At 32.1% G+C, this 15,397-nt stretch overlaps 1 protein-coding gene across 5 annotated transcripts in view; it reads right to left on the reverse strand.

Moving 5' to 3' along the window:
* The window catches only part of LOC143072274 (small conductance calcium-activated potassium channel protein 1-like), a 168,664-nt gene that overhangs the window by 74,719 nt on the left and 78,548 nt on the right, over positions 1–15,397 (reverse strand). For 4 of the 5 annotated variants that reach the window (XM_076247142.1, XM_076247138.1, XM_076247143.1 and 1 more), the window contains one exon: positions 14,426–14,488. The gene's annotated coding sequence lies outside the window, so the exon portion shown is untranslated. Of the gene's footprint in view, positions 1–849; positions 973–14,425; positions 14,489–15,397 lie in introns of those variants that run through there. The other variant, XM_076247140.1, reaches the window with a different exon arrangement.

A 15,397-nucleotide genomic window follows, 5' to 3' on the forward strand; every position in this document is an offset into this window, starting at 1 on the left:
CAAAATGTACTTTTATATATCAAAAAAAAGCACTAACGTTTTTTAAAAGTGTAAACGCGAATAATGAAACAGAAACCATTATAAACCAATAATTATCGTAATGGCTGGTCTTTAACAGTCGAATTTCAGAGAAAAAATCTGCAAATTTTCCCAAAATATATTGATAAACTGCCGATAAAGTATGCGTTTTACATATATTTATTTTTAAGCTTTCAACCATATATTATGAATGTTCTGAAATGAAGAACAAAACTACAGATTTGAGCTTTGATATGTTCGGTGTAAAATACACTAGCTTGTTTTAAAATATACGACTTTGACGACCGTCAATTTAAAATAACTATCTATTATAAATTGTCTCGAAGTATAAAATTTATTTGTACAAGACTAAGACGCATGTAAAATGCAAGCATTTATATTTTGTTTCGTGTAGGTACACATACAATTTATGTGCAAAGACACTTGTAATGTTTGTTCTGACTGTCTGTAAAAAAAAGTCAACCACTGTGAACACTAATAAGAGGACGACGTAAATATTCCGCGAACTTACAATATTTTTCGAAATCTTAACTATCAAGTTAAAAAAGCACATACATAATGAAAGAATCAAGTCTTTTCGATGACCTATAATTGTTAAATTCTGTGTCCTATTAGTAAGTTGTCTCATTGGTAATCATGCCACATCTTCTTTTTATATTCATACGGTCAGTGACTGTATATAGCTAACATTCATATACTTAACAATTGATGCATTTTGACAGCACAAATGTCACAATTAGATGAATGGTCTCATAATATGCATTGTTTTTTAGAAAATAGAAATGTTTCCGGCTAAATAATAAAACATACCACAAGTGAAGTTATCCAGCGTCTCTTCCCTCCAGTCTAAAGTACACTTTGGACTTATAATATTCACATGGCATTAAATCTTAATATATGAAATACTAAATGTATATCAAAAGTTAATATCTAATTTATAATTTCATACACCCGGTCTTTATTAAAAATTTTATATTTATTAATTGGAATCGTGGGGATAATATTTCGTATTGTTTGGATAACATTCAAGATTAGTATACTTCTGTCCATCCGAGTTCTACTTTACTGATATATAAGACCCATGATCGTAATCAGTTTTGATTATATTTGATTAATTTTGCAAGCCTAATTAGTCTTAAACAATATAAGTAGAATATACGTATATGAGCTCTTAATGAATTCCTTCAACGATTTATTATATGTCCAATTGTCAATTTAAAATATTTAAATCGACTGTCAAACATTACAGTTGCAACGTTAGCGACTTATATCAAATGATATCAAATGATATTTATTGTGCATTTGCTACATACATGTACATGTGTACCATACACTTGTGTAATTAGTTCGGCTTTGATTTAGAGATACATAAAATTGAGCATGGAAATGGGGAATGTGCCAAAGAGACAACAACCCGACCATAGAAAAAAACACAACAGCAGAAGGTCACCAACAGGTCTTCAATGTAGCGAGAAATTCCCGCACCCGGAGGCGTCCTTCAGCTGGCCCCTAAACAAATATATACTAGCTCAGTGATAATGAACGCCATACTAATTTCCAAATTGTACACAAGAAACCAAAATCAAAATAATACAAGACTAACAAAGGCCAGTGGCTCCTGACTTGAGACAGGCGCAAAAATGCGGCGGGGTTAAACATGTTTGTGAGATCTGAACCCTCCCCCTATACCTCTAGCCAATGTAGAAAAGTAAACGCATAACAATACGCACATTAAAATTCAGTCCAAGAGAAGTCCGAGTCTGATGTCAGAAGATGTAATCAAACAAAATAAACAAAATGACAATAATACATAAATAACAACAGACTACTAGCAGTTAACTGACATGCCAGCTCCAGACTTCAATTAAACTGACTGAAAGATTATGATTTCATCATATGAACATCAGGCACAATCCTTCCCGTTAGGGGTTTAGTATCATACCATCATAACATATATGAGAAGAACATAACCCGTGTCATGCCAACAACTGGTTTTTGAATAAATGTGTTTAGTTCCGATGCAAAGACCCTATAAGTGAATCAATATTAACGCCAAAATATGCAATCTTTAATGACCTGACAACAGTATCGTAACTATATCCCTTCTTAATAAGTCTATTCAAAGGTTTTGTTAGTTTTTGAGGTGAATACTGACACCTTTGTGCTTTATAAAGAATATTTCCATAAAAATTGGATGTGAAATACCTGAACGTATAAGAAGTCTGCATGTTGAGCTATATTTACGAATGATGTCCTTATACCGATGATAAAATTAAGTAAATGTTTTGACTAGTTTGTGATATCGAAAACCCTGGTGTAATAATTTTTCAGTAATACATAAATTTCTCTCGTTAAAATCTAAAACATTGTTACATACACGAGCGAATCGTACAAGTTGAGATATATAAACACCGAAAGATGGTGACAAGGGAACGTCACCATCTAAAAATGGATAATTAACGATAGGAAATGAAAAATCATCTCTTTTATCATAAATTTTAGTATTCAGCTTTCCGTTAGTGATATAGATATCAAGATCGAGGAAAGGACAGTGGTCATTGTTAGTATTAGCTTTATTTAAAGTAAGTTCAGCAGGATAAATTTCTTTAATATACATACTGAAGTCGTCATTATTGAGAGCCAAAATATCATCCAAATATCTAAAAGTATTATTAAATTTGTTTATCAGATGTTCTTTTGATGGGTTTTTGCTTACTTTTGTCATCAATTGTAACTCATAGCAATACAAAAACAGGTCCGCAATAAGTGGTGCACAGTTAGTCCCCATTGGAATTCCGATAATCTGACGATATACGGAATTCCCAAAGCGAACAAAAATGTTATCTAGTAAAAATTCAAGGGCATATATAGTATCAAAGCATCATGTCCAATTGACATAGTTTTTTTGTTTATTGCTACTAAAAAATGACCTAAAAGAGTTTGAACATATATATTCACATTCTGACTTTTTAAATGCCCATTTATTTAGGTGTGTGATTTTTTTCTTAATGAGAATGTGAGGCAATGTGGTATACTGGGTAAAAAAATCAAAACTTTGAACAGATTCAAAATCACCAATATAAGCATGCAATTTATCAAGTACTTCCAACGAGTTCTTGACACTCCAAAAGTATAATTAATTTCACTATTTTCGAAGGCCTTATTTGAACAATTTATTATCAGATTTTTAATTGTATCAAGTGTGCTGGTAAGAAGAATAGACAATTTAGTAGTGGAACAATGGCTTGAAGACGAAATAAATCTATATTTGTCAGGTGTTTTGTGTAGCTTCGGAAGCCAGTACATAGTTGGGACTTTCATTGTATTTGGCTCTGCTTGTAAAGCGGTAGCTAAAAGATTATGTTTGTTAGTAACAGATGTCGTTTTCTGAAAATGGAGTCAGTTGGTATGTTGGTGAATTGGTGATTTCTCTTTTTAGAACCTCAATGTAAAATTTACGTCAAACAATAATAATGTTATTAGCAGCTTTATCGGCCGGGACAAAAACAAATTTTATGGCTAGTTCTTTTAGTTTATGTTTGATACGAGAAATAGGTTTTTTGTGGTTATTGTTAATAGTAAAATGTTCTTTAAAATGTTGAATACGTATATCAACTATCTTCATTACTGAATTAAAAAAAGAGTCCAAAGATTTTTTGTCAGCTTTTCCCCGTTTTATCCATTTTATACAGTAAGTATGGAGTGAGTCGTGGATTATTCCAATTAATAATTGACGGGGGACGATATTTAGGTCCTTTACTGAGGAATGATTTTAACTCTCGGTCTTGAACGATGTTAAGATCTCCTGTTATAACATGGGAAATGGATCCACAAATATATTCGGAGGTACTACAATTACATGAAGTAGGTGTATTTTCACTGATATTAACATCTTTACACAGTTGACTATAATTAAACACAAATTTCCGGGTAGATTTCTTGTAAATATAACAAATAAGAGGTAGCTCAGTATTGTCAAAATATCCAGGAATTTGTTCTTTAACAGAATGGTCGTTAAATATACCGGTAATATTTACAAAATCAAAACCTTTATTGACATACTTTATTTTAATAAAATGTTTTTTATGATCTTCAGGGCGATCAATTTTGGGAAATAGTTTAGAATAACAATATGCCATAATAATTTGAACAATTTCATACTTAGGATTGCTATATGAAATTGTGTTGCAACCCTCCAAAATTTTATTTAACTTATTAACCGGTAATGAACAGAGTTTTGTTAACAGATAATGTCTTCCGTTGTTTTTTGAAATAGAAATTAGGTCCGAAATATTGGTATGATTAGTCCGAAATTTTCTTTGATTGCGATTTGTTCTACGGCCGTGAGTACGGTTTTTACGAACAGTTTTAGAAACTATATCCAAAATGTGAACGGAATCGGTTCTAGATATATTACCAATTCCCATGATATTATCATTAAGACCGAGAGGGTAGACTGTTTGTAATTTTTTAATCCAATTTAATTCAATTATTTTCCGTGATCGTACAAACTTTGAATGAGATTCACCAGGCTGCTTATTTACTACTTCTAAAGGTTGAACTGCTAAATATTTAAAAGGATGGTTGTGCTTCTTAAGGTGTTGGTAAATGATACTTTTGAATTTATTGGGTTTTTTAAAACGATATAGATGTTCTTGAGTGCGTTTAAATAAATATCGTCCAGTTTCTCCTACGTACTGAATACCACATCCCGGTTTGTTTCGTGTGAGTAAATAAATAATACTGTTTGTTTTTCAAGTTATATCAGTTTCAAAATTCAAAGAAAATGTGCGACCATTAAACGTGGACCTTACCGTATTGTTGGTGGAAAGACGGGGACATGTAAGTCATTTTTTGGCATGACACTTATCGATAGAAGGGTAACCACGATTTTTATTGTTAAAAATGTTAGCGATGTAGTATTTTTAGATAACCGATTTTGAAGATTGAGACGTGTAGATACCCTTTGAACAAGTTTAGTATTTAATATTTTACCATTTCTAAGCTTCATAATTGTTTTTTGGTAGTGAATTATATTATAAAGGAGCAAAGACTGGCGTCCAGAATATGAATCAGCATACAATAATTTGAGTTATGTAAAATTGATAAATCTGTTCGGCTAAAAATGTCAAACGCTATCAGTATTAATTACCCGAAAAAGATAGAGTATATCAGGGTAGGACTGATGGCTGACTAAATAGTAGAATGGGGCTGAATATTGAAATACTACTTTTAGATAAATATTCTTAAAGTAATGAACTAGAGGAGTTCTCGCTCGGACACACACTCCATAATATAGTTTAGTATAAGAGCATAAACCTGAAGCACGGGGAGGCACTCTACTGCCTCCACACGGCACTAAAGACAAACTCTGTAAAAAATAAAATTGAGAATGGAAATGGGGAATGTGCCAAAGAGACAACAACCCGACCATAGAAAAAAAAAACACAACAGCAGAAGGTCACCAACAGGTCTTCAATGTAGCGAGAAATATATAAGTTAAGTAAAGTCCGTATGCTGGTAACAATACAAAATTTGAAAGTACTTTTCACAGTTGTTGCTCTTTTTATTCCCCTGACCCCAATAGTGACAGAATGTACCTAAATATATGACTGAAACTAATGCACTCATTATCACAATTGACATACATATTAGACGGCCTAATTCAAGATAAGTATACTTCTCGCTTATACTACTCGCAGTTGGAGCGCATCGAAGCTTCATCGAAATCACTATGAAATTTAATGAAAAAAAGTTGCATTCACATAAGTGGAAAAACAAATAAGCAAACTAAGCATAACATACATGTAATATGTCATCGAAACATGTCGTTCGTGGTTTAATCAATAAATTATATTATTGATTTTATTTCAAAAGAGGCGAAAGATATACCAAAGGGAGTATTAAAACTTGTAATTTGAGGGGAAAACTGTCAATAACATTATCATTGCAGGAAACAAAAACGATAAAAATAAAACAGTTCACAAAACACATAAAAGGAAACTAAAGATTGAGTAACACGTGACAACCCCGCTAAAACCGGGGAGTGATCTCAGGTGCTCCAGATATTGTACATTTGATCAAATGAAGCTGAGTGTGTAGCTTTCGTTTCCAATCAAATGTCCACCATTGGGAAACAGCCATTTAGGAATTGGATATTTCTCTCGTATTCAGTCTTTCAGACTCACATTGGCACATATAAATAAATATTAACAACCATGTATATTGATTCATCTTCTTTTTCAAAAAGATATCAATAGGCACAAATGAGACTATTCTTAGAATTTGATGCCAGTAAACACTTTCTATACCCTGTCTGTAAATGTACGCGCCCACTAGTAGCTAAATTGGTTCGCTAATTGACACCAACGTACTTAGCGCAGGAAATTACCTTTTAACCGTGGACCTTCCAGTTCTTTTTTTTTTTTTGTTTCAATGTAATCAGTGGGTTCAATGAAGTATTTGAAAAGTATTTAAAAAGACTTGAGGGTTCTAGTTAAAAAGACGCCTAACACTCCAACACCTCAATAATCATAAACAATTGCCAATCAGCACAAAAAGAAAAACTATCTAACTAAAGCATATAAAGTCTCTGAATGATTGTATAATAAAAACTATAACACAAATTCCCATACGTTTCGGCCATTACGGCCTTCTTTATTGGTATAAATTACAACATTGAAACAACAATTACATCGCTTGGATTTTACGTATCGTTGTTATCTAATTCTTTTTCTACCTATCTATAATACTAAAATTACGAGGTCCAATTTGTCAGCCGTCATCACGTAAAAACGACGAATCAAAGAATTCAGCTTTATATATAACTAATATAGTACAAAGGTGTAGATTAAAAATTACACCACTCCAGGCCCTTTTGTTTTCCACGTAATTAATATTGCCAATAATTAAGAAGTTCCGGGTCAGGTCCGATACCGATACCAAAATTATATTCACCTGTTACCTATTACCTTATATGTACGTTCCGCATCTAACAGGTGCACCACCAAACGGTGTATTTAGGATTATGCTATATACACGGATCATAATCACAGGGTTGACACTACTAAATTCAATCATTGTCAAATTGTTACCTATTGTAGTATTTTAATCAGTAAGACTTTCTAAGATAACAATACGAATACTAAAAATCTGGACTAAAAATAAGGTGTATATAGGAACCGTTTTCAATTTGTTAGCGGGCTTGACATAAAACAGTGAATCAAAGAATTCAACTTTATTTATAACTAACATAGGACAATGCTGTTGATTAAAAAATACTCCATTCCAGGACCTTTTGTTATCCAAATAATTAATATTACCAATAATTGATAAGTTCCAGTTCGACGGGTTCAAACAGAAAGATTTGAAAGCAGAGAAAACTGTGTATCTTATAATCGGCATGACTTTATCAGATAAAAAGTAATACTAAAATAAGGCTTGCGCATAGTTATATACTTTAATTCAGTCACGGACCCGCGATATCACGGGTGTGTTCTAGTAGTTTATAATCTTCTGTGTTCATTGTTACAGCGCCGGATGATTTGTCGCTTGGTCGTATCACGATGCTTGTATCATACAAAAAAATCCCCGCATTGCCTTTTCTTCTTCAATAGTTATATAATAATAAATAATGCTGTTTTTCGGAAAGTTTAATTATTAAATTTATTGTTTATTGAAAAGAAAGAATAACTAGTTTCGGTGTTAATAAAGGAATTAATCTAATTTAAAGCTTTGTTTGTTATTTGGTGTTAAATGTCACAGAAACCTTATGAACTATATCATGGCGGCCATGTTTTATTGGCAAAGGAAGCCGGAGAACCTAAAAAGTAATCACCGACTTTATGTCTTAAGATCATCTGAAGGATGCTATATTTGGTAGATTCAAAAATCGAAAAATCAGATTGAGGCCCGGTTTTCTCTGATTTTTTTTTAATAGAAATATATACATACATGTAGCTTAGACACGTTTCGCAAAGAGGACACAGAGAAGAACTCATTGAAGTAATTTCCATATTTTTGCTCGCTGTACATAAAAGCAGGAAAACAGGAGACTGAAACATGTGTATTTTCTGAACTGTTATTTGTAATAGAAAATCTTGCCGATTCCTGTATAAAATATTGTGTACTTGAATGTGACTCTTGTTTACTACAAATATTTATTTCATACGTGTTTGCCGATCGGAAATCAAAGCACACGTTTCTATAGTTAGTTACACCTTTTTAAATGTTCACCATTCATTTACTCAGTTTTAAATAGATTGTTGTTGACATTCATCACCACCATATGCTGGTGGTTCTCTTAAAATATTTTTTTTAAAAAGACAATAAACTATATTGGGAAGTTTTATAGTCTGAATGTCCCAATTTAATTTGAAAACTGTTAATGTTTAAATCGTTTACAGCAATTAAAAAATCAATTATCTATTTGGAGGATATTTCTAGCTATTATAACTCCTTTTAGCAAACAATCCCTCCTCTGAGTGGAAAATCCAGTCTTTCTTACATTGTTAACGATAATTCATCTTGTATAAATACACCCGAAGTCAATAACTTTAACTATTACAATGTACTTATACCATTTAAATTGTATATCTGAAAGGACGATCGAAAAAAACATTCTTTGATTGTTTTCTTCATACAGTTATATATGGTTACTTCATCATTTTATCAATAAACCTCTTTTGAAGTTTTTATGTATCAATTTGGATTTGAGATCACGTTTATATGTTTTTATCTTTAACTTGTCTTAAATTATCGATGTTTGAAAAGAACAACACCTTAAATTCATCTGGTACAAATGTATTTATAATGAATTCATGAATTTAAAACAAAATTGTAAGAGTGGTAGACAGTCGATACAGAAAACTCGACGCTTATACACCTTTGTATATTTGGCCTACACAACTTTCATTTCTTAGCGTACATTAATTCAAAGTTAATATTCAAGAAAATATGCTGTTTGCACTGGTCAAACAGCGCACGATCAATGCTTTAGCAAACCGTTCGTATCATTTATTTTTCATTTTTAGGTTATTTCTGTTTATGTTAATTAGGCCTTTAGAATTGTTTTACAATGTCATTTAGGGTCCTTTCATAGTGACTATGCGGTATATATGGGCTTTGTTCATTGTTGGAGGCCGTACGGTGACCTATAGTTGTTAATTTCTGTGTTATTTTTGGTCTCTTGTGGAGAGTTGTTTCATTGGCAAGCATACCACATCTTCTTTTTGTATATGTACAATGCATGATATAACAAGCCAAGTAATTTCTTGTGCATTTCTGGAGAATAGTGTCAGGGAGAGCACAACGAGGACGAGAACAAATTAATATTCTTACAAATAGTATGTTCTTCATGGTTGGTCAACCAGGATAAAGTACTGGTAATGTGGGACTGCCATTGAAAATTTATGGTATATTTGATGAAGGCAGACATTTTGCCTTGCACCATGCCTTTTAAGGGTCTTGAAACAAATTTTTGTTCTGAGAAAATTGAAATATATTCTTAACAGAAACAATCTTATAATAAGATATATCTTGCATACATACTTCCACTTTTAGAATATGCATGCAAGCTATGGGATAGATGTTGTGTTAGAGATTCTGAAAAAATTGAGCGCTTGCAGTTTGAGGCAGCCAGAGTTATTACTGGGCTTCCGCAATTTGCAAGGATAGAGTCCCTACTTTTTGAAACTGGATGGGAAACTTTGAGTTCTAGAAGAAATAGACGTGAATTATGTTTATTTCATAAAATACACAGCAATAATGTTTCAGAATATCTCATAGATTGTATCTCGGATTAAACAGATGATATTTATTATAATATTAGAAACCGTTCTCACTTTAGAGTACCGAGATGTAGATTGGACATATTTTCTAAATCTTTTTTTCTCTTCTTCAATTCGTGCATGGAATGTATTACTATTAGATATTAGATCCATACAATCATCTCCAAATTTCAAAAACACCATCCGGAAAAATGATATTTCATTTTTGGTACCTTAATATTATTTCAATGGAAACAGGATGGACAATATACTACATACAAAATTACGACACAGATGTAGTCCTTTAAAAGTTGGTCTATACAGAGTTAATTTAGTAAATGACCCAAGTTTTGAATGTGGTTGTCCATTAGAAGATTCGATTCACTTGTTTTAGAATGTCCACTCTACATAAATTTTAGAAATCAGCTCTAAAAAACACTTAGCTGCTGTCTCCGTAGAACATATTTTATTTGAAACAGACGCAATTACTGTTGAACAAAACACAATCCTTTTCATAAATGTACATAGTTATATATGCCATACAAAAAGATTCTTTGATTAATATTCCTGTACCTTAAAGTGTACTCGTATCTAACTGTTACTGTTTAAACATAATATATCTATTGTATATATTTTTGATACTGTACTGAAATATCTAATTGCTGTCATCTTGAAATTTTGTACTTATATGGAGAGGATTATCTTAAGTTGTTATAACTTGTATCCAATCCTATTGTATATTTAGACAATAAAATATGTTTAAACTAAGGATCTCAAAAGAGTTCTTTCAAGGGTTCATTAAAGTGCAGAGAGCGCATAATTCACCCTACACGAAGCATTGAATTAAACGTCCGAATTCCGACATAATATTTCTGAGTATCTATAAATCACGCCCAGTAAAACGCACGCAACATTTCAGCAATGAATTTCTAGAGTGCAGGATGGAAGTTTATGGATGACCGTATTTTTATAACCCACTCAAAACTTGTCATCTTCGATTGGTTGCGTTTTCTTTTAAAAATATAACGTAATTTTGGATTTCCTCATCACAGTAATCTGCCAATCAAACCCACAGAATCCTATGAAACATTTCTGTAATGTAATTGTTACATCATATTTCTTTCTTTGGAGTTCGATCAGTGCATATTTGTTTCTTCTGTTTGCTTTATTTCCCTCCATATAATTCCCTAATTAATACTGTTATTATTTTCACCGCATTTCATCTTATTTGATACAAAAACTATGATTAAATTTCGATGCTGATGGCCATTTACCATTAGTGGTCACTTAGGAACTTCATTTTCTTTGTAATCGGATTTTGTTATCCATTACCGGTTGTTTTTGTCTGGTACTCAACACATGCTGTTAACCAGAGTGGTACCAGTAATAACTACATTGGTACTATTTTTAGGAACAACCGACTGATAATCACTTATCATAAATCTAGACACTTTTTTGCTCTTTGCTGATCGTTACATTAGCCTAGCGGATCTTCGCTGTCAGAAAATATGTCAATACAACGATAATTTGTTTTACTTTCACGAATCTGATATAAAAATGTAACCGTCTAAGCTTTTAACGTTGAAAAAAAATGTTTGACTACCGGATTTCCCTGTCGAAAGTTACATCATATTCCGATAAAATCTAATTAAATATTGATTGATAGAACATTCACAAAAGAGTTCAAGCATGTTTCAGAAGAATCGGTTTTCTCTAAACAAGATATCAGTAACAGTTGCAATCGCATAATTTCTATTCCAATTTCAGTAAACGTTTACAAAAACACCAACAAAAGACTTGGAATTCTGCCTAGAGAAAAATCTGTCAAGAAATGCATGATGTTTTTTTTAAATGATTATTGTATGATATGCGAGACAATTAAAATGATAAGGCAAATTCAATTTTAATGTTTCGATTCAATTAAAGCAACGGAGAGTTTACTGGCGTTGGAAAACGGTCATGTTGATTGCAACCGTCCGAAAGTTATACCTATACTATATTTGTAACTTGTCATGGCCATAATGGCATCTATAAGCGGGATTTAAAAATACTCTGCCACGTCCGTTATGAAAATGAAACTAACATCAAATGCTCTTATTAGATGATGTCATAATACATGCACTTCAAAACTATTTCTAATAACTCTTTGAAGGGATTCTTTGCAAGGCTTAATTACGTCCTTTTTTGTCGTGTCGGATCATCCTCATTGATCATCTTAAAATAAAAAATAAACTACCTACGCATTTTTCAATAATGTGATTTGATCTTGTCCGAAATATTCAGGAAAAGATTGCCATTGTGAGCTATAAGGAAGCAACATTTAAGAAATCAATGAAAATAAAGTGGACGATGTTTAGTTTACTAACCAAAGCACTTGGATGTATTAAATTTCATACTCTACAGATAAACGTTTTGAAAGCGAAAGAAATTTCAGCAGAGCAATTTGTCATTGAATACTTCCCTTTGTGAATCTTACAGTTTTAAATTACCGCCGTAAATACTTTTGCCCTTCTACTGCTCAGTTGGAAATCGAATTTCCGACTTGTTGACAGATATTTATCTATTAAATCCCAATGCTGTTGAAGCTTATTTTGATGCGGTATCGCAAATTGTCCATCTTTCATGGTCAACCAGGGACAACAAAAAAACACATATACCTCAGATTTACTCAAATGTTGAGGACACCGTCTTCGACGAAACATAATATAAAAACTCCATCTTGATGTCTCGGATCTGGCTAGACAATAAGGAGATGTGGCATAATTACCAAGGAGGCGACTATTCATTTTAAGATTAATAAAGAATGGCTTTAAAAAAAATCTTCGGGTTATTGTATGGCCTTTAATAATGAGCAATCAAGTTCGGATAACACAATGTTTGTGTCTGATGACCTTCATATATGTTTATTTCTTGAACCCGTAAACATTTCATTCATCCTCTTACTTAACAAGGTTTTTTTGTTGGACAATTCGATGGATTCTATAAAAATATTGTTAAAGAAAATAATGTACATTATGAGTATTTCAAACTGCATTTCATTTTATCGTTTCAGTTCTTCAAGAAAATTTACGAAACCTGTGGCATCAGAACAGTTATTACATCAGAGATTTGCAGTTGTAATGCATGTTGATATTACTTTACATTTAACTGCTCTCCATTGCATTTTCGACGCTGCAAAGATTTACACAGACTGTAGTCGGTGTATGTTTTACTCTTCACTAACTGTAGCTTCATCAAATTATAGATGACGCGTTTGTGTGAAAAATGGCACTTACAAATACATTTAAAATAATCTTAATTGATCATTTCAAGTCTTTGATTCCATGTCCGTTGCTAAATTTCAGTAATTAAAGTGAAGTTTGAATGAGTAAGATAATTATATGTATTAGAAACAATTGCGAAGGCTTGAGCCCTATTAGGTGTATTTAATTTACAACATTATACTAGAGTAAATGCACAATGATTGCCTATAATAACAGAGGAGAGGGTTCTTTCACCAATCTATCCTTTTTTTCATGGAAAAGCCATGATAAATGTAGGATCCTTAATTACAATCAATTGTATCATTGTTGCAAGTTTATTTAGATAGAGGTGTGTATATGCTGCAAACACCCTCGGGTTTACATTTGCATTTCTTTGATACATAAATAAATAAATAGTTATTAATAATTTATTAGCAAAATGTATGGGTTAGGCAATGCAACAATAAAAAAGACATGATTTAATCACACAGTAAGCAGTAAAAAGGTGTCGATTTGATGACAGAAAAATGTAAGCACTTTAAACCAAGGATTAGTATGGTACTGTACAAATCCTGGTCTAAACCTAAACAACACAATATCCACTTAAAATGTTAATAAATTCTGGCGAACGCCAATTAATTTTCAAATGGCATACTGCTCTGCTATTTACAAACATTCAAAACTGAATTAGTTTGATTTTATTTCAGATTATAAATCGATTAAATTAATTGATAAAACACCACACAATACGCAACACCAATACATAATGGCCAATAAATATTTGCAATACTTTAGCAGCAGAAATAATGTTGATATTCAGCTACCAAACCTATGTTTTCCAATAATTCCAAAAACGGCAGAACAGAATGACAAATACAGTAAGTGAAAAACAGTGTCTGTGTTATAAACTTTGTTTTTTGACATAATATATAGACATGTATAGAAAAAATTATCGCGCCACCCTAACACAAACGGAACTTTTTTAATACACAGCTTCTATTAAGTATAACCGATCAATTAATCTAAAAAAAAGTGTGAACTGACTCGGTGTGAACTGACTCGGTGTGAACAGACTCGGTGTGCACAAAATAACATATCTCAATGAATGGTCAGATGAAATACCCAAACAGCAAAATTAGGTACACATGTAAATAACAATGTTACCAAAATTAAAAATTAAATATGTTCCAATTCAGAGGAAAATAATAGCAATACTAAACCGATGGATTGTCATTGATTTATGTTGCCTCATTTCTCGATACCGGATAGTCTTTGATATTTCCCAATAAATACTTAGAGAAATTGAGAAATATGATCAACATTTAAATTTTGAAAAAATGCCTTTTTTTTGTCTTAAAAGAAACCAAAAATACTAACCTTATATATTCTACATACTTGTGATACATTGTAGATGGTCGTTCTGTCAGGAAATAGTTTCGACTAAAATAAAATGGCGATGATTAGAAATTGGCAAAAACAAATCGTAATATGCAAGAACAGAGATAGTGACCTTAGCTACGAATTAGAATAAAGATCGGCACCACGCAGAAAGTTTGTCTTTAGCCCGAGATAACTTATCTATAATATGTATTAATGTTTCTCTACATGTTGGATATGAATGCCTATGGCACAATGCAGCTAGTTAGTATGTAAAACTAATTATTTATATATACTCTGATATTATCTACCATTTTAATGTTATAATTTATAGGTGTACAGAATCTAGACAGAGAAGATAAGTAGATTTGATGCGACTTATTCATGCGAAAGCCTCCTTGCTCGAAACATCATCAATCAAACCAAATTAAAAACTGCATGCTTCTGAAAAACAACGAATGTTCTCACCTAGTTGCTGCTAACGAATAGCACAGTGCAATTCTTTCAATGATTTTGATTAGATGGTCACCCGGAACGACAACTTGGTCTGTACTCAAAACTGTACATTAAGGAAGCAAATTATCAACCAATATCCACGGCATACCACGTTCGATAGGAACAGCTTAATACTGTAGGTTTTTTAAACACTTTAAGGCATATGAAAACAAAAAATTGAATGAATGGAAATGTTGAATATACTTTAATGGAATAAGAATCCAAAGAATCAATAGAACCATAAGAGACACATAGAGATGAACAATTTACGGCTTTTATGATCGTAGTCATGATAGTCCTTGTCTTTTTTCAACGATATAAATATCCCAGAAAATGAGACTTATCACCAAATTTGATCTTGTCATGGTCTCATATGTTGTGCAATTAATATATAAGAAGCAATTCATATCAGTCGATCAGCTTGGAAGAAGGACGGACATTTTATACTCTAACAAAAGGATATATATGCAATAGGGA

Source organism: Mytilus galloprovincialis, chromosome 4, assembly GCF_965363235.1.
Source record: "Mytilus galloprovincialis chromosome 4, xbMytGall1.hap1.1, whole genome shotgun sequence".
Taxonomy (NCBI): Eukaryota; Metazoa; Mollusca; class Bivalvia; order Mytilida; family Mytilidae; genus Mytilus; species Mytilus galloprovincialis.